This window comes from Schistocerca americana, chromosome X (assembly GCF_021461395.2).
Source record: "Schistocerca americana isolate TAMUIC-IGC-003095 chromosome X, iqSchAmer2.1, whole genome shotgun sequence".
Lineage (NCBI taxonomy): Eukaryota > Metazoa > Arthropoda > Insecta > Orthoptera > Acrididae > Schistocerca > Schistocerca americana.
The window spans coordinates 769,267,381-769,288,816 of record NC_060130.1 but is presented as its reverse complement, the minus strand read 5'-3'; the positions used below and the strand labels follow the sequence as shown (position 1 = coordinate 769,288,816).

Sequence of the window (21,436 nt, the reverse complement as noted above, 5' to 3'; positions counted from 1 at the left end):
AATTGAAAGACTTGTGTTGCGACCAGGCGAAACCACTTTCGTCCGGCCATAACTGTGGGTTCTTTGATCGTTCTGGGAGAAGGCTCACCAAGCTAGAGCACATAAAATATTAGCTCACTTTCTTACATAAATGAGTAGAAGATTTTCGTAACTTTGCCACAGGAGTAGTGGGTAATCTACAGCTGTCACTGACTATGAAAGCACAACTTGCTGTACAGATTAACAAACTATTTTCTCGCAGTACCAAATGCAAAATTTACGAAAGGACATTTCATGAGAAACTTTAACTGTCACTGACATACACTATGATGTTGACTGCTGTAGCCAAGGTCTCGAACTAGGCTGAGCTCTTGCGTGCTCAATACTATATTGACCTCTGATGCGAGGGTATTGTGTGCCGAGAGGGAAGCGTGGTCTTCAAGAGCACCTCCCAAACGTCGTTGGGGATTGCAGCGTGCCCTCGCTAATGACTTTGCTATCGATTCGCGTTGCCGACTTTGGTATGGCACCGCGATCTCAGGACGACACCACACTTGAGCCACACGAAATTATTATTATCTGCATATTATCTTTTATTTGTGCAGGCGACATTTTGGTACACATCTAACTAACGCCCTATTTTCCAATCCATGGCTGTCAAAACTATAAATTGTAGGGAATCCTAAGCTGACTATTTTTAGATGGGGAATCCGTGATCGAAAACCCATATTTCGGTTAGTTCGAGGTCTTGAAAGAGTAGTGCACGTTTGGTCCATGTTTGTAAACTTCTTACATATGTTTAACACCAAAAAAGCTGCTTGTTACAATACGGAGAGTGCAGATAGAGCAACAGTTACACTCCTATCACATAAAAATGGGGTCAAATGATTTTACAGGATGTTTCAAAGTCTTTGCAAGAAACATCTAGGAGTGATGGATCTCGCCATGGGGAACAACTTTTGTTAGAGTCAAAATGTTCACTGATGCTTCCGATGGACCAAAGGTATCCGTTAGTATTCCCCGGTCCTGGGGTAACGAGATTTCACCGAAGTAGCAGGGTCTACTAACCAGGTATGCAGCATACTACCTACCCCAGTAAACTGATAGAGTGATTTTCAACAAGAAAATCGTAAGAATGAGTACCTCTAAGCATAGAATGATATTTTAGAAGCGAATAAGGAACTTCAATTTTTCTCAGCCTATCACCTTTCACACGGAGAAAATGATTGGATGATAGACAACACATACTGCATATGAACGCCACGAGCTGCCACCGTTCAAGGGCATAACCAATCTTGACACCTAGCGTCCCTGGGAAGCATCAGCGGACTTAAGCATCTAACAGAAGCTGTTCCCCCCGACGTGATGTATCAACCCTAGACGTTTCTCGCAAAGAGCTTGAAACACCTGTCTATATATTAACGGCGACTATGCCTCGGGGCCATTCACACAAGCTGGCTTTTCCAGGTATATTTTCCTCCTGCCTCTCCCCGTTCCCTAGCACAGCTCCATCTCCCTTCGCATTTTCAATCATGCAGATGTCTGTTACATGCACGTGACGTTAGCACATTACAGTGTTGCTGTTCTGCATGTGTCAGCATTACCGTGATAACAATATACTCAATGTTCGTGTTAATTTCCATCAATTTTCTGGTTTCTTTCCAATTTATGGGAACTAATGTGCAAGTGCCTCTACAGTATGCTTCTCGGTACTAGTTCCGTATAGATTAATGTCTTGTCTTAAGATCTTTTTGTTTATCAGGAGCACTGCAATCATAATTTACATGTAGCTGATGTGGTATTGTTACATTGTTCATGTGTATCCTGTTTGACAGTTAAACGCAGAGATTTCCTAGTGCAGTACGTATTCGTGCGAGATCGATTTCGTTTCCTTTTAAGACAGTCTACTAACATTCCGTTAGTAACCATCCCACCTACCAGAGGCAGGCCAATTACATATCTGTCTTAGCAAAAATATTTCTGGAGAATACTGTCTACGTGTATTAATATAACCTTATTCATTTCATTAATATTGACGGAGGTTTTATTCCTGTGCTCTCCTTTGTTGCTGCCTAAAAATAAAATTTGAAAACTGGAAAATACTGTGTGACTAATGTAAATTGTTCTGATTATCATTAGCTGCAAAATTTGGTACCAGAAACTATCCGATAAATTATGAGTTTCTGTTATAACTGCAAAATTTCAGTTCAGAAATAATGATGGTCAGATGACGTTAGTAACCCCTCCCCCCCCCCCCCCCCCCCCCCACCGCCACCCCCCAAAAAAAGCTTTTTGTATATTGTTGTCATCGTTTGCCTTTGATTAATTTATAAAATGCAAAAATTTTATTCCATGCTTTTTGGTGAATACATGCTTCTATTTCTCAAAACTCGGTAACTAGACTATCTTCAAGTGAGATTTTTCAGGTCGCTTCCTTCCATTGAGACAAAATATTGCAGAGAACAGTAGAGCACCGTATTTCCCAAAACTCTGAAGTCGCTTGTCTGTCCGATAAGCTGTGAAATGACTGTGGCCTTATCCTTAGCAATTAATCAGACGCAAAAGTCCTTAAAGTCTTTTCTTCTCCTTTCTCTTCTAAAACTTGTAACACCTTTGTTCGATGTATACTCTCACTCTTATATGAGTGAGGAAATATATACGTCAAGTTGATTCTGTTCTTATGTAGAGTTTATAGCACTGTCGTATTAGACTGTAGAGTTTTAGCAGTAACATAAGGTTCACGTCAGTAATCATGGTCCTTGCAGTTTACTTATAAAGTAATTGTTTACATTGTTTAAAATCGTTCTGAGGCATAATTACGGTTAAATGGACAGTTTCTCACATGTGTTTTGGTAGTAGGTAGTGGTGACTACCCCAAGGAATTTTCACTGTATGGGGGAATAAAAAGTGAAAATCAATATAAACTACAACAAAAATATATCTTATTGTGAACAAGCCATACGATGATGAACCTGATGGTTCGAAACCAGTGACGGCGCTATTTATGTGAATAAACAGTATTATAAAAAGTTGCTGATTGATGTTATCTTCTCTGCAAGAATCAACATGTATTACTTCTAGAATTCCATTATATCTACTTTTCCAAGCCTATTTTTCTATCTCCTCAATATTCGTAAAACAGACACGACTCTACAAGTACAGGCTGACGGTGGATTTAATTTCTCCAACTATAACTGCAACATTCGGAGAATCTCTTCATGCTTATGCAAGTCAATTTGCAGCATATTTCAGTTTTAGCAAAATCTAATATGCCAGGATTATTTATTTCTGTTTGTATAGATCGACTAGTCGCTTCTGAAGCAAGAGCATGAGATTCCAGGTCCTTGGCATTTTTAATCAATTTCGAACGACTCTGAATCGTTTCATTAACAAAGATATGAATAATTCTATGACAAAAAAAGTTTTCAATATACTAAAAATGTCGTCCTCGATAAGCATCGTTTCAGTTAGACATTAAAAACACCTAACTGTACCTTCTCGTGTTTATGATTATACTCGTAAACGCTTCCAGAGTTCTGATTGCGTCACCCCACAAGACCATTAATCGTCTTCTACAAAACAGTTAACATCAGGTTATTACTTGCAGTTTCTGTTGTCAGGGGCTACTGGCTGTGGGACTTCACACTATCTTGCGTCTGGATCTAGTCTAGTAACGCGTCCGTCATGGAAACGTTAATTATTTCACACTGAAAGTCTGAATAGATCTCTGTTTATTTTAAAAAGAAGCAAAACTACAATGTCCCTTTGGGAAGTATTTAACGAAATCGTCTCTCGCAGTATCATTGGACAATGTCATATAATGGAGTTTCCTGGATATTGGCGTATAACTTTCAAATGATGCATTAACTCACATACAGTAAGGAAAGAAAACCAGGAAAGTTTCTGCCGTTGCTTTTCAGTTGAAGGGAAATAGTAGGTACGCATGAAGAACTTAGGGGATTTTACCGGTAGACATGTTATTTATGCATACCTGGTAATGCTTCATCATTGCATTAAAAATAGTGTAAATAAACGACGATTACCAATATTTCATAAACGAAAATTTGAACCTCATGTTATTGGCTGTACGAGAAACGCGCAGCAAACCTGTTGAGAACCGTAAAGGTTCTGTAACAGAATGTAGGCTATGTGGAAATGACAAGGTGCGTTACATAAAAGTCACCGTTTGAGCAAATACTATTATTATTATTTCTTTTCTTTCTCAGACGTTATGTCTGGTTAAAAATGGAAAGTGACGCGGACCTTGATCAAGCGAACTTCCTTTTAACTGTACGGTATATGTTACATTGCGTTTAGGAACTTTCGGGTAATTGAACATGTATCAATAATTACGGATTTCTGTAGTTGTATATATTCGTTTGGATGTAGCTGTATTGTGTTGATGTACTGGTGGATATTGTGTGGTGTGACTCCTGTAGTTGATAGTATAATTGGTATAATGTCAACTTTATCCTGATGCCACATGTCCTTGACTTCCTCAGCCAGTTGGATGTATTTTTCAATTTTTTCTCCTGTTTTCTTCTGTATATTTGTTGTATTGGGTATGGATATTTCGATTAGTTGTGTTAATTTCTTCTTTTTATTGGTGAGTATGATGTCAGGATTGTTATGTGGTGTTGTTTTATCTGTTATAATGGTTCTGTTCCAGTATAATTTGTATTCATCATTCTCCAGTACATTTTGTGGTGCATACTTGTATGTGGGAACGTGTTGTTTTATTAATTTATGTTGTATGGAAATTTGTTGATATATTATTTTTGCTACATTGTCATGTCTTCTGGGGTATTCTGTATTTGCTAGTATTGTACATCCACGTGTGATGTGATCTACTGTTTCTATTTGTTGTTTGCAAAGTCTGCATTTATCTGTTGTGGCATTGGGATCTTTAATAATATGCTTGCTGTAATATCTGGTATTTATTGTTTGATCCTGTATTGCAAATCATGAATCCTTCCGTCTCACTGTATATATTGCCTTTTCTTAGCCATGTGTTGGATGCGTCTTGATCGATGTGTGGCTGTGTTAGATGATACGGGTGCTTGCCATGTAGTGTTTTCTTTTTCCAATTTACTTTCTTCGTATCTGTTGATGTTATGTGATCTAAAGGGTTGTAGAAGTGGTTATGAAATTGCAATGGTGTAGCCGATGTGTTTATATGAGTGAGTGCTTCGTGTATTTTGCTAGTTTCTGCTCGTTCTAGAAAGAATTTTCTTAAATTGTCTACCTGTCCATAATTTAGGTTTTTTATGTAGATAAATCCCCTTCCTCCTTCCTTTCTGCTTAATGTGAATCTTTCTGTTGCTGAATGTATGTGATGTAGTTTATATTTGTGGCATTGTGATCGTGTAAGTGTATTGAGTGCTTCTAGGTCTGTGTTACTCCATTTCACTACTCCAAATGAGTAGGTCAATATTGGTATAGCATAGGTATTTATTATTATTATTATTATTTATCAGAGGACTGCTCGAAACTTGTTATTTACTTTCGTAGATCTACTATCCGTCGCAATTAGATAAGACTGAATGTAAATTCAGGAGAAGTAGCAGTAGAATGGAGGGTAGAATAAGCATAAAATAAAGATGAAGGCGCGCATCACTACATGTGCGGCCGGATTTCCAGTCCAGTTCCTGCCGCCTCCCTCCTGCAATATTAAGGCTTGACAGCACATCCGACAAAGTAAGTCATGTGGAACTGCCCAGGACACCTGCGAAGTGAATAGTCCCTTGATCTTGCAAACCTCTCAAATGTCGTCTTCAGTTCAACTTCCGGCACTGACAACGTCCGCTCTCTCCACCCACAACGTAATATGTGTAGAACGATGAAATGAAAAACCCGTATTCTAATACTGTACGCAAAGTAGAATTTTCACATAATCAAAAGCTGTGGGAACGCTATTACCGTTTAACGATTCGCTGCAACCCTTTCGGTATGAAACTTTCCCAGCAACGACTGGATAAATTATTCAACTATGCAACACCAATGATTACTGACTACTCGCAGTTGCACAGAAAGGAAGTGCAAGCAGTAAATTTTAAGGAAGTATTTCTAGAAATACCTACTTGCCAACGAAATCCGATTGACAATGGCCGCGGGTGGCTACGCAGTCTAGTAACATTTGGTCTTCGGAAATCTTCCGGGCAGCAGAGGCACTAGCGGAAGTACCATCCTCGCAATTTAAAGAAGGCAGAGGTGGTGAAAAAGTTATGGCACTGTGCTCGTATTGATCTAACCAAACTGATTTAAGTTGCATTTCATTTACATAAATCATTTCAGGGATGATAGAACGGTTCCTCCAGCAGGTCAGATCCGATGTTTTCCTCCACCTACAATTCACCCTCACCTAAATAAATCACACCCTGTCAGTCTCCTTTTGTATTAAGGCTACATTAAATTCCAACCTTCCTTCAAACTATTTGTCAGTAAACGCACGCGAAATAAGCACTGATAAAGTATACGCAGATCCGTATGACAGGCAAACAAAGAAAAACTAAGCAGCAACTTCCTTGAAAACTGACGGCACTGAGAAAAACCTACACAAATTCAAGTTTACCGAAAAGAGTGAGGAAACACAATTCAGTTACCACACTATAACTCGAGACAACAAAATAAAGAAAGGAAAGAAGACCAGGATTTAACGTCCTGTCGACGACGTCATTAAGGACGGACCTTAAAATCGAATAGCGAAGGGATGGGAAAGGAAACTGGCCATGTTCATTTCAAAGGAACCCTTCCGGCATTTGATTTAAACGATTTTGAGTCTGGGAGGCGAAAGGGGCTTTGAACCACCACCTTTCCGGACATGAGCCCAGTTTCTTAACGCTGCACCACCTCTCTTGCTTTGATGAAACAACACTACCAATTAGCTATCCAGGAAATACGTATTAAAATAGTCTTTATAGCCTCTTTGTGTGGCTTAACGTTCCTCTGACAGTAGGATTACTGAAGGTGGGTATCTTTTTCGGATTTCGTAAGAATGTGGCTGTTGGGAGAAGTACAGGGTTATCCATAAGTACCGTTGGGATTTCAGAAGGCAACTGCACGAAAACGACAAGACATAACGAAAAAGACACACATTAGTGGATAGAACATATCTCCAAGTTTCGATTCGTGATATGCGCAGTGGTATTGTTGCAGATTACACCACTAGGGGCAAGCGTGTCAGAACATGGAGATAAATTATCCGCTCCATGTTGTAGCATCGAACGACGCGCCTGCAGATAAGCAACCCAATCAACTGCTTTGCGCCTTCCTGCCACAGCGACGGTAATGACTTGCGCACACACACACACACACACACACACACACACACACACACACATTGACGTATTAAAACAGAATTAGAGCTCTCATCATCACGATGACACAAGTAAGGGCATTGTATTGCGTAATATTGTAAAAAACTGTCACCAGTAGACCCAGAATGTAACAGTAGCCTGAACTCCAGTAACAGTTTTTTTTTTTAACGGTATGATGCGGTACCATACCCAAAAAACTATTATGTCAACTGGCTCTGGCCCCTGAAGCCTGTATTAGTTTATATTGAGAAGTGAATATTTTCGTTCGTAATTAAATTTCCTTTAGTGTCTGTAGGACGATCACAACAAAATCAAATCGGTTTGATCGAGGGACTGCAAGATGCTACGCTCTTTTTAGAGAAATCTTCAGTCATCTCCGATAACCTCGATATGAATCTTCACTCTTCACTTCTAAGGAACCATAGGCGGTGTAGACTGGTCATATCGAGGTATTCTTCCCCAGAATTTTAACACCTCACACGCAGGTGCTCTGGGCGTGGTTTCTGTCGATATAGCACTAGCCAAAAACTCCAACTAATATCAATACAATACTTGTAATACAGCAGTTATATATCTTCACTTTAATACACCAATCGTTTCAATTGTTCAAACTGCTAGATCGATCGCACCAGTCTTAAAGAGAAATACGGGGTGATTATAATTAAAGTTAAACTTTCAAACCGCTGTAGAAATAACACCACTCGTCAGAAGACGTCAAATTGCAACGCAATGATATCAGAGAAGGGGGAAAACGTATGGCAGAAGAAAAATAAATAATTACAAAATGTAGCAATAGATGGTGCTGCAAGCATCATTATTTAATAGTTGTCGACTACAAATGACAAATGAATCATACAATAATGCCTAAGGTGTACGTTTGACGTTAAACAAACTGTACTACTTCGTGTGCATGGGTGTACAGGTGTGATACTGTTAGTTACGTAAGCCCATCCACTACGGCAAGGTCATATCACATCGGATGGGAAAAGTCGGTTTTTAATTGTCCTGAGGCCAAAAACCGCATACAAAGCATCATTCACATCGGTTTTTAATTATCCTGAGGCCAAAAACCGCATAAAAAGCATCAGTCAAAATCAAATCGGATTATTAATTTCCGTGTGACTGGCGCAAAACATGTTCAATATGCTGTCCACAGTTTTCTGCAACAAGTTGAAATCGAAAAACAGCATGTTCCACAACTGATCGAACTGTTTCCGGGGTCACGTTCAGAATGTGTTGCGCAATGCGTGCCGTCAGTACAGTTAAGTTTGCAATCGGAACACTGAACTCAACATCTTTCAGATCGCCCCACAACCAGAAGTCTCGCGGATTAAGATCAGGTGATTGGGACGGCCAGGCTGTAGGGAAATGGCGGGTGATAATTCTAGCATTTCCGGAATGGTGCTGCAGCAGCTGCTTAACTGGATTTGCAATGTGCGGAGGTGCGCCATCTTGCATAAAAATGATACCATCCACGCTGTTGGAGAGCTGGAATGGCGTGGTTGCGCAAAAGACACTCACAGCACTTACCAGAGACGGTACAGGTAACAGGACTGGAAGCACCTGTCTCTTCGAAAAACTATGGCTCTATGATAAATGGTGCCGTAAATCCACGCCACACAGTGACCTTTTCAGGATGAAGTGCGACTGGTTGATTTGCGTGTGGATTTTCCTTTGCCCATATTCGACAATTCTGTGTATTGACATATCCTGTCAGTTGTAAGTGGGCTTCGTCTGTCCACAAAATCTTCCACGGCCAATCATTGTCCACTTCCATGCGAGCAAGAAATTTTAAAGCAAAGGTCTCTCTTGCTGGCAGGTCAACACGAAGCAACTCGTGCACATGGGTAATTTTGAATGGACAGCAAAGAAGGGTGTTTCGTAGGATTTTAGGCACCGCGCTCACGGGTATGTCCAATGATCGGGCAATTCCCCGTGCACTACACGTTTGCACACCACCACTCGTCTCCTCCTGCATTGTTGTGGCCACTGCTTCCACTGACGTTGAGTCAATTCGCGGAACTTCTGCAGAGCAACGTGTGCACAGCTTTACAAGCAGAGCGCGATCCTGCATTGACACAGTCGTGGTGAACGTCGCAGACGTGTACCCGGCGGGTTTATACCAACTTCAATAGGTCATGTTTTCATTTACCTATTCTGACACATACAGCGCCATCTATTGATCAATTTTCACACTATTTTTTTTCTTCTGCCATACGTTTCCACGCTCCTGCGACAATATTCCGTTGCAATTTGACGTCATTCTGACCAGTGGTGTTATTTCTACAGCGTTTTGAGTGTTTAACTTTAATTATAATCACGCTGTATATGACGCTATTTAAGAGAGTTACGGAAATGTTTATTTGCCCACTGCCAGTCAATTTTACATAAACTTTCGCTTTATTTTCTAGTTTTATTTGTTTATTTTATATCTTCGGCGCGTTGAACGCTTGTTACAACAGACTACACAGATACAGGTGCCGCAGTAATTAAAAATACTGGACTCGTAGTCTGGAGGATCAGGGTTGAAATCCACCTCCGGCCATAGCAATGTACCGGGTGATCAAAAAGTCAGTATAAATTTGAAAACTGAATAAATCACGGAATAATGCAGATAGAGAGGTACAAATTGACACATATGCTTGGAATGACATGAGGTTTTATTAGAATCAAAAAAATACAAACGTTCAAAAAATGTCCAACAGATGGCGCTTCATCTGATCAGAAAAGCAATAATTAGCATAACAAAGTAAGACAAAGCAAAGATGATGTTCTTTACAGGAAATGCTCAATATGTCCACCATCATTCCTCAACAATAGCTGTAGTCGAGGAATAATGTTGTGAACAGCACTGTAAAGCATGTCCGGAGTTATGGTGAGGCATTGGCGTCGGTGTTGTCTTTCAGCATCCCTAGAGATGTCGGTCGATCACGATACACCTGTGACTTCAGGTAAACCCAAAGCCAAAAATCGCACGGACTGAGGTCTGGGGACCTGGGAGGCCAAGCATGACGAAAGTGGCGGCTGAGCACACGATCATCACCAAACGACGCGCGCAAGAGATCTTTCACGCGTCTAGCAATATGGGGTGGAGCGCCATCCTGCATAAACATCGTACGTTCCAGCAGGAGTTTATCAGCCAGGCTGGGGATGATGCGATTCTGTAACATATCGGCGTACTTCTCACCTGTCCAGTGCCATCTGTCGGACATTTTGTGAACTTTTTTTTTTGTTCTAATAAAATCCCATGTCATTCCAAGCATGTGTGACAGTTTTTACCTCTGTATCTACGTTATTCTGTGGTTTATTAAGTTTTCAAATTTATACTGACTTTTTGATCACCCTGTATATTTTTCTTAGTTACCACGAATCACATGAGAGAAGTACTATGATGATTCTTTGAACCCCGTTCTATATTCCTTCCCACTTTTGTCCAAAGAAGCTATTGTTCCGTATCTAATAAACTCTACGTCCACTGAACGTTTAACTTTGTCGTTCGTCTTACACCATATTAGACTGTTTTGATTATCAAAACGAATACCAAAGAGACTACCGATGACCACGCTGTCTGGTCTTCCCCAAACCAACCAACCAACCAACCAACCAAAGAGACTAAGGCACGATACCGCATTTTATCAGCGATCTATATCGATTTTCACTGTTCACCACCTCCATAACTACCTCCAGTAAAAAGGAAGTCTAGTTGGTTGTGTTATTCACAATTCTTCGTAGGTGATGATTCGTTGTCACATCACATAGCAACGGCTGCTCCAAAAACTGACACCGGGTTGTTACCCGGTGCCAGTTTTTGGAGCAGCCGTTGCTATGTGATGTGACAACGAATCATCACCTACGAAGAATTGTGAATAACACAACCAATTACATACAGGTAACGATTCCAAAAAGAAAGACGACTGGAACTGCGTGTCGTTAGGTAGGAAGTTAATGCAGGTGATGCATGATGCATTAGTCGGCGCAGCTGTGAATAAAAAACCAGGGCTGCGAGCAGAGCTGGCTGGCAAGTCGCCGGCGACCTCGCTGCAGAGTGCCGCTCCCAAGGCCGAAGGCCGGCAATCGAAAGCGTGCGACGTGCAACCAAGCAAGCAGTGTGGCCAGTGCAACGTGGCAGGTCGGCTCGCACGTGCCGAGGCGCTGCAGATGTGCGGCGCCTGACGTCGCCGACTGGCGCCGGCTGCCATCCAGCGAGAGTGTAACCTACTGCCATTCAGCGCCACAGGCTCCAGTGTGGTAACGCGCAGTCCCTTACTCGCTTCTCAACTAACAGTCTATTGTCATCGTAACCGTTAAGTCTCCTTAACAGACGAGGAAACTGCGTTTTTCAGTAACCGATGATTTAGCAACTATGCTTTCAATAAATTAACGATCAGCCCCATAATATGAATCTTTGTATAAGGTTTCCTTACTGGCCATTCCAGAAAACATGGCCTCTAAAATTCATGTTGTTGTTGTTGTTGTTGTGGTTTTCAGTCCTAAGACTGGTTTGATGCAGCTCTCCATGCTACTCTATCCTGTGCAAGCTTCTTCATCTCCCAGTACCTACTGCAGCCTACATCCTTCTGAATCTGCTTAGTGTATTCATCTCTTGGTCCCCCTCTACAATTTTTACCCTCCACGCTGCCCTCCAATACTAAATTGGTGATCCCTCGATGTCTCAGAACATGTCCTACCAACCGATCCCTTCTTCTAGTCAAGTTGTGCCACAAGCTCCTCTTCTCCCCAGTTCTACTCAATACCTCCTCATTAGTTACGTGATCTACCCATCTAATCTTCAGCATTCTTCTATAGCACCACATTTCGAAAGCTTCTATTCTCTTCTTGTCTAAACTATTTATCGTCCATGTTTCACTTCCAACATGGCTACTTTCAGGAACGACTTCCTGACGTTTAAATCTATACTCGATGTTAACAAATTTTTCTTCTTCAGAAACGCTTTCCTTGCCATTGCCAGTCTACATTTTATATCCTCTCTACTTCGACCATCATCAGTTATTTTGCTCCTCAAATAGCAAAACTCCTTTACTACTTTAAGTGTCTCATTTCCTAATCTAATTCCCTCAGCATCACCCGACTTAATTCGACTACATTCTATTGTGCTCGTTTTGCTTTTGTTGATGTTCATCTTATACACTCCTTTCAAGACACTGTCCATTCCGTTCAACTACTCTTCCAAGTCCTTTGCTCTGTCTGACAGAATTACAATGTCATCGGCGAACCTCAAAGTTTTTATTTCTTCTCCATGGATTTTAATGCCTACTCCGAACTTTTCTTTTGTTTCCTTTATTGCTTGCTCAATATACAGATTGAATAAAATCGGGGACAGGCTACAACCCCGTCTCCCTCCCTTCCCAGTCACTGCTTCCCTTTCATGCCTCTCGACTCTTATAACTGCCATTTGGTTTCTGTACAAATTGTAAATAGCCTTTCGCTCCCTGTATTTTACCCCTGCCACCTTCAGAGTTTGAAAGAGAGCATTCCAATTAACATTGTCAAAAGCTTTCTCTAAGTCTACAAATGCGAGAAAAGTAGGTTTGCCTTTCCTTAATCTTTCTTCTAAGATAAGTCGTAGGGTCAGTATTGCCTCACGTGTTCCAACATTTCTACGGAATCCAAACTGATCTTCCCCGATGTCGGCTTCTCTCAGTTTTTCCATTCGTCTGTAAAGAATTCGCGTTAGTATTTTGCAGCTGTGACTTATTAAACTGATAGTTCGGTAATTTTCACATCTGTCAACACCTGCTTTCTTTGGGATTGGAATTATTATATTCTTCTTGAAGTCTGAGGGTATTTCGCCTGTCTCATACATCTTGCTCACCAGATGGTAGAGTTTTGTCAGGACTGGCTCTCCCAAGGCTGTCAGTAGTTCTAATGGAATGTTGTCTACTCCGGGGGCCTTGTTTCGACTCAGGTCTTTCAGTGCTCTGTCAAACTCTTCACGCAGTATCGTATCTCCCATTTCATCTTCATCTACATCCTCTTCCATTTCCATAATACTGTCTTCTAGTACATCGCCCTTGTATAAACCCTCTGTATACTCCTTCCACCTTTCTGCTTTCCCTTCTTTGCTTAGAACTGGGTTTCCATCAAAGCTCTTGATATTCATGCAAGTGGTTCTCCTTTCTCCAAAGGTCTCTTTAATTTTCCTGTAGGCAGTATCTATCTTACACCTCGTGAGATAAGCCTCTACATCCTTGCATTTGTCCTCTACCCATCCCTGCTTAGCCATTTTGCACTGCCTGTCGATATCATTTTTGAGACTTTTGTATTCCTTTTTGCGTGCTTCATTTACTGCATTTTTATATTTTCTCCTTTCATCAATTAAATTCAATATTTCTTCTGTTACCCAAGGGTTTCTACTAGCCCTCGTCTTTTTACCTATTGATCCTCTGCTGCCTTCACTGTTTCATCCCTCAAAGCTACCCATTCTTCTTCTACTGTATTTCTTTCCTCCATTCCTGTCAATTGTTCCCTTATGCTCTCCCTGAAACTCTCTACAACCTCTGGTTCTTTCAGTTTATCCAGGTTCCATCTCCTTAAATTCCCGCCTTAAGATATTCGTGCACTTTGTCATCTTCGCTACTGTGAAACACATCTCTTCTACAGCAAGCTCTTTGCTGTTCCGAATCACCTACAGAATCCAACAAACAAATGAAGACACATTCCTCTGTTATTTCCCATGAATATAACATGCCGTAAACATCTTTTAGCGTTGTTACTCGCCGGGCTGACAGGAAATGAGGCTGCTGACCCTGTTGCCAAGGCTGCATTTCACCTACCCCGGCCTGATAGCTCTTCCGTTCCTTCGGATAATCTCCGCGTTGCCGTCCGTCGGCAGATGGCGTCACTTTGGCATCACCACTGCTCTTCTCTTCACGGGAACAAGATCCAAGTAATTACCCCTCTCCCAACGGCTTGGCCGCCCTCGTCTCGGCCTGCTCGTCGTGAGGTTTCGTATTGGGCACTGTCATTTTAGCCATCGTCATTTGTTAAGTGGTGATAATCATAGAAATTCTCGATTTCCAGGACGGATGAACGATCTATATACATAATTAAGTTTGTGTAGAACCCTCGGTGTCCAAGTCCCTCTCTCACTTATCCCCATATTTTCCATTCATTGCATCTACCATTTGGCGTTGGATGCCTCTGTAACTGTCTGACGAAAAACTAGAAATACGGAGGAATTTGGATGTCCTGTACAAGGTAAAGCTGTCGTCAGATCGAAAGTTAGTTGAATACCGTGGTGTTTTACTAGGCATGTTACTATTGGATGTGGTATCCCTTTGTCTTTCTCCCATCTTTGAACTGATCGACCGGTCAGTTATCGGATAACACACAGCTTACTGTGTTTTCCGAACTGGGGAATGTTCTAGCAACTTTGTTAATAATACGATGCGGCTGGTGCCCTAAATCAATACTCACTGTGCGTCATCACAAAGAAAATAAATTAACCGAGGACTCTCAGACTATAGATAACTTTTTTATGATAAATGTTACGAAGTAAAAGTAAAACTGTCAATTTTTTGCTTTTTGTTATTCATATCCTCGTCTCAGTACCATCAAAAATACACAAATAAAAAGTATATAGTAATTAAAATGCCATATATTTACGCCAACATTTTGCTACGTAAGTGCGTTTCCGTTGCATAAAGGAGTTTATCTTGTGTACTGGAAGTTTGGCGCAGCGTGTGCTGGAGCATGCGTTTCGTTGTGCTTTGGTGTCCTCCACGTTTGCATTTTGTAATATTTTCCGGTGTTACTAGCTTTATTCGATTTAAAATAGCAGAATGTGCGTGAGACATATCTTACAAAGTACAATTTTACATTTTTATACAATATATGTACACATTTCTTTGAGTTATACTTATCCGTTTTTGAAAAGCATTCTTCCTATTCATTTTACTGATAGCAAGTAGCGCTACCATGCATAAATGTGTCTTTGAGTCTGGTATTAAGTCTCAGTTATAATTTTTCCCGGAGCGTATCCTCCACAGATCAGATGTTCCACTTAATTGTGAATCTATATTTCCATCTTACGTCATCATACAACGCGTAGAAGAGGGTGAACTATCTGCCCGCTTCATTTTACCGGGTTCCTGTTCCATTCGAAGTTGACGCATGGGAAAAACAGCTTTTGTCGCTTACTTATATAGAGTCGAATTTTTCCAGTATACTGTCACAGCCATTACGCGAGATGTGTACGGGAGGAAGTAATACATATCTCTATGCGTCTTGAAATGCACATTCCAGTAACTAAAGAGAAAACCTTTACATAACGCACTAGTCATTCCTTTGACATCTTCACCCGTGTATTACTGAGCCTTTATATGACGCTAACTAGACAAACAACTCACGGATCAAAATGCTCTTCTTTGAATCGTCTCTATATTTTGTTATTTTGAACTTTTGTTGCACGTGTGAAGACTTCAGCAACTTCATTTTTTTGACGATAAAATATAGGTAGGTAAATTATATGTGGTACATTACGTACTAAAGAGTGTACTCTCAGCGTTTATATGCGTTGGTTAAAGGTGAAGTACAAGCGATGAAAAGGAAGAAGTACAACTTTGACGGAGAACTTAATGAATCGTTGTTAATTTTTCCATGATTCTGATGTTTTTCTCGGATTTTAATGATATTTGCAGGACTTATTTAGTGGCGCAGGAACGAAAATTAATACCTATGTTTTGAAATTTTGCAAATTGAAGTTTTGGCGATAATTCTCCAGGAAATTATTACACGGAGATAAAATAACTTTCACATCTGTTGAAAAACAGTAGTTTCCATACGTGAATCAAATAGAAATTCTGTTGATGTTTGGAGAATTTTAATTAAATATTTGTGTCTTTTTTTCCGGAACACGAGTTAGTCTATATTGATTTCATTTGACACTTTGGTTTATAATTGCCAGATAATTCTTGTTTTATACAAAAATGGAAAAGCGGAGGGCAGAATTTTAAAAATGATGTCTTTCAATCGTTAGGATAACCAATTGATGGTTCCTAAATCTGCAGCACGCTACAGTCATTGGTCACAGCGTGATTAAATAACGAACTTTACTTTTCTCCTAGTTAACCATGTATATACTGTATTTGTGCAGAAAATGACGTGCAAGTACGCAGACAGCTATCCTTTTCTGGTAAGCAACTCAGTTAACTAATATGGTGTTCCTACAATCTTAGGTACAAAGAATCATTCAGTAAAAATTGAAATTTCAAACAAAAGCTTCACTGTCATAGCGTTTGTGGACTTGTCGATGAAACTTGAACTTTTGTGTATGAATTTAATTTCTTTGAGGTTACTATTTTATGGAGTCATAATTTATTATAAGAACGAAAAAACTCGGATTGCACGATTGAGTGGTTACTATAGTAAAAATGTCACTCTGTTCACGGATAAAAATCCTAAGCCTCCTAAGCGTTCCGAGTGGTTGCCCCCTTGAACGTTTCCATGTCACGCCCTGTTTCCTATATCATTTCGCATGTTTTTGAAACATAGCACTCATCAATAACAACAATCACTCTTGCCGAAGACCGCCTTTAAAAGTAAATAAATAAATAAAACCATACTTGGATCGTGTATATAATCTGAGCTCATGTGAGGAATACAACATTTCGCCTATGTTTTCCGTTCCATTAGGAAATGGTGTTCCGTATTTATTTATCGTAACTTTCTTTCGTCCCATATAAATGGCTGTAATATTATTCAGTGGAGAATCTGACAGTGATGTAGTTAAAAGATGATATTTTTCTTTTGAAAACGGAAGGCCCGCAGCTCGTGGTCGTGCGGTAGCGTTCTCGCTTCCCGCGCCCGGGTTCCCGGTTTCGATTCCCGGCGGGGTCAGGGATTTTCTCTGCCTCGTGATGACTGGATGTTGTGTGATGTCCTTAGGTTAGTTAGGTTTAAGTAGTCCTAAGTTCTAGGGGACTGATGACCATAGATGTTAAGTCCCATAGTGCTCAGAGCCATTTTTGAAAACGGAAGACGGAAGGAAGATTAGGGTTTAACGCCCTGTCGACACGCTCGTATTCAGGAAGATGGCGAAGTAAATCGGCTGTGTGCTTTTCAAAGAAAATGTCCTGGCATTTGCCTTAAGCTATATAGGGAAACCACAGAAAACCCAAATCTGGGTGGCTTAAAGTGGGATTGAACCGCCATTCCTCCGAATGCAAGTTCCGTGCCTTACCATTGAGTCATCTCGCTCGGTACTTTTCCATTGATCCACTACTGGACAAAATAATTTTAAATCTTTGAATACTTCGTTTGACAAAAACAAAAGATATAACATGCGCTACTAATGGTAATGACGGAAGCTATTGGGGCTTCAGGTTAAGAACAACTACATTCCTGCAAAAATGCTGTATTTTATGATGTCACTCCGATCTGCAAAGAAGCCTTCTTTGCACCGAGGCTGCTGCAGTCGTCCGTATTTCATTACTTAAAAATACTAATCAGCAGTTCTCTGCTACTGAAATCAACAAGACATTTGCATATTAGCTGCTAAATGACTTCAGACAACCGATTTCTAATATGTTAGAGCTTACTGGTTCAAATGGCTCTGAGCACTATGGGACTCAACTGCTGAGGTCATTAGTCCCCTAGAACTTAGAACTAGTTAAACCTAACTAACCTAAGGACATCACAAACATCCATGCCCGAGGCAGGATTCGAACCTGCGACCGTAGCGGTCTTGCGGTTCCAGACTGCAGCGCCGTTAACCGCACGGCCACTTCGGCCGGCTAGAGCTTACTGTGCCAGGAAAGCTAGGGAAGAAATAATATTTGTCATGCAGGCTTCGAAAATATGAATGAGATGATAAGGAGATGATAATTTTAAAACGTCAGCGTACTTCGAGAAGTGAATGATTCTGGTCTCTACAACTTCACAAATTTACAATGGCTAGTCAGAAAGCAGTGCCTCCTGTCGTCTTCTCCTTCATTAAGTTAGTAATTTAAGAATCATGAATTTGGCGCACTTCCGCAAACATTATATAGGTCACCATTACCTGCATCCTACATCAACAGACGGCAGAACTGTGTAAGTTTAAAAACTAGCTGTCATTGACGTATCCATAAGGCAGTGTTCTGTAACTGAATTACGTACTGCAGAAAGTGAAAAGCCCAATCGCATTCGTGAAAAGCTGAAAAAGATATATAAGACAGTGTTCTGTAACTGAATTACTTACTGCATTCGTGGAAGGCTGAACGTGTATGGAGATGCTACGGTGGGCATTAGCACCGTGACACAAAGGGTTCCACTCTGTGGAGAAGCTGAAAGTTAGGTGGTGCAACATGGAGCGATCGGCCAGCGAATGCAATGCGATAGGGTGCACAATAAACTGTGATACGTCAAAACTCTCAAGAAGTTGGAAGCACGCCTTCAGCGAGTTCTCCCATCTAACGTTACAGCGGATGTTGTTCTTTTGCACGATAGTGCAAAACCACACGCCAGTCGCTTCAATACTGGCCAAATTGTAAACATTGGGTAGAGAGGCCTGCCTCTTCCAACATACAGCACTGACCTTGTGTCATCAAACTTCCAACTGTTCGGTCCGCTCAGAGAAGTTCATCGGGGTATCACTTTAAAGATGCAGAGTCCTAGAAAAATTCTGTACACCTTTGGCTGAGGAAGCAGAAACATAATTTTTACCGCGCGGGCATACAGCCTCTTATTTCAAGGCGGAAAAAAACTATGGATTTAGATGGTAAAATAAAAAGTAGGAGATTTTACTTTCTGACTGACCCTCCTAGTATTTGTTGTTCGGAATGTCAACAGTTCGTATTAGCTAACATTGGTAATGATCAGGACACACCACACCATCACACCATCCATCTGTCTTGTATGGCTATCCAAAGAGTATGAGGGAAATACGTGCATATGACCGTCACTGCAACCAATAATAAGCGGATCTTGTCAGTCAACGCGACCAACGCTGACGTGCATTATATTGGTTGTACTCGTGTGCTTATGGTACCCTGACACGTCTAAGATTCAGTGTTATCTTTCACCATTGCCTTTGGAACGTTATAGGTCTGCGCGACGGACAATGAACTTGATGTGAGTAGTGACATAGGTTAATTAGGGGTGCCATAGGTTATCTTCGGCGATCGCGATCCATGCCGATTGCTTACCTCTCTACAGCGACCAACACTCTTACCATTCATCCAACAGTCTTATGATACTACATCCCAAGAAGATAACGACGACTACGTGATGCTTAAAACGTTCAAGACTTGTTCGTAGCGCAGTAATATAACCCTTTCCTTGGCATACTCGTTCGGAAGATTGTCGCCATGGAAACGTAGTTTCTGGTCACTTGTCAACTGGTTCCTCAATATCCCTGGCCCTTGAGTCGAAGCAGTATCCCAGAAACACCTCAAAACAGCCCTTGAGTTCGCTTAAACTTTTTATTTCCGCTCATGGCAGCTTTAGAACATATTGATTTCGCTCACTCGCGCAAATTTACCCTTCGATCACTTTGCATGGAAACGAAGAAAGGTTAAGATTTCACGTCCTATTGTCGCCGAGGTAAGTAGAGAGCGAGCACGGGTTCAGTTGCACAATCACGAGGAAGAAAAAGACAATGACTCCCTTAAGGAACCACCCCAGCATTTGCCTAAAGTGATCTGGGAAAATCATGGAAAACCTATATAGGATGGCCGGCCTGTAATTCCAAGACGTTCAAAATACGAATTCAGTTTCAAACTATAAGCCATTTCACTCTCTCTACCTTTGTGGTGTGGCAGGGATTCGACCATCGATGTCCAACTGTGCACTCATCAATGTCTGCGTCACACACTGCCCACGACAAAATCACACTAAGTGTGGTTGGAAGAACATCAGCTCCCACGCTTCTCTAAACCAGAGTAGGAGATGAGTCTGGTTATGACATCCTGAATACAGAATCAAGCTTTCATAAACATGCGCAACACGATGAACAGCCAGCATGAATTTTTCAGGTACTTAGTGTGATATGAGTCTATATCTCCAGCGACGTCAGTAAATAGCAACGTGTGTCATAGTATACCCTTCATCCTATCCGCAACCGTCCTCTGTAAATCATTCATATTTCAGTTCTGAATTTGTCACTAAATCAAAAACTACATCATTAAAGACAGGAAAAATGTTCAGTTTCTCAAGGACGACACACAAACCGGCCTCACTCTTGCGCAAGGGATCATTCCTCATTTCTGTTGGAATAGTCTGTGTAAACAGCTGAAAGTCTGCAGAAAGATAACGAGACTGAGACTTGGTTTAGGCGCTTCTAGGCCATAGTATTACAGCTGGAGTTCCTCGCTTGACACAGTAAGCGAGATGAATCATTGACACGCCGGCACGGTATCTGGAACCCAGTGAGCTGCTCGAGTTCGGAAGAAGTAGGATACGGATCCCAATACGGGCACCACGATTTAAATTTTCGGCAGTCACCTTAGGTGACTGCCGATGTGGTTTTTTCAGGTAATTCACGGACAATTTATTTCGGCATCTTTGCCACATTGAGCTTATTTGCCGTCTGTAATGACCTCGATATTGACTGTGGAATCTTCTACACTCGACATCAATAAAGAATTAAATTCTGATGCCCCTTCTATTACGCCACGAATCTATACAATGTACTGATGAATTGCCGGCCGGTGTGGCCGTGCGGTTCTAAGCGCGTCAGTTTGGAACCGCGTGACCGCTACGGTCGCAGGTTCGAATCCTGCCTCGGGCATGGACGGGTGTGATGTCCTTAGGTTAGTTAGGTTTAAGTAGTTCTAAGTTCTAGGGGACTGATGACCTCAGTAGTTAAGTCCCATAGTGCTCAGAGCCATTACTGATGAATTAATTAATCCGGCTGCAGTCCATACCAAAAGCTTCTCCCAGGGTTCACTTGTGCTAGGACTGTCCTCCATGTACTAAGCACTATGTCAAAACACGTCTCCATATAATTGCCTTTATTATGTAAACACTGTTTACATACACAGTTTACAATATCAACAGGCTTCGACATGTTTTCCCAGCGGTGCCAACCTAGCTTTGGAAGGATATCACAAAAATACGGGTAATGTCGTTCGCAATGATCTACCTCAACATTAACCCACACTGCTCTTCTTGTGGCGTCTCTTAAAAATCTGCACATAATC

General features: G+C 41.2%; 1 protein-coding gene across 2 annotated transcripts in view; it reads left to right on the top strand.

Annotated features, from left to right (window-relative positions):
• LOC124556736 (flocculation protein FLO11) overlaps nt 1-21,436 on the top strand; it is a 194,034-nt gene that overhangs the window by 127,179 nt on the left and 45,419 nt on the right. Inside the window, exon 1 of one of the 2 annotated variants that reach the window (XM_047130735.1) lies at nt 11,397-11,543. The exons of the other annotated variant lie outside the window; for it this stretch is intronic. The gene's annotated coding sequence lies outside the window, so the exon portion shown is untranslated. Of the gene's footprint in view, nt 1-11,396; nt 11,544-21,436 lie in introns of those variants that run through there. 2 annotated transcript variants of the gene reach the window in all.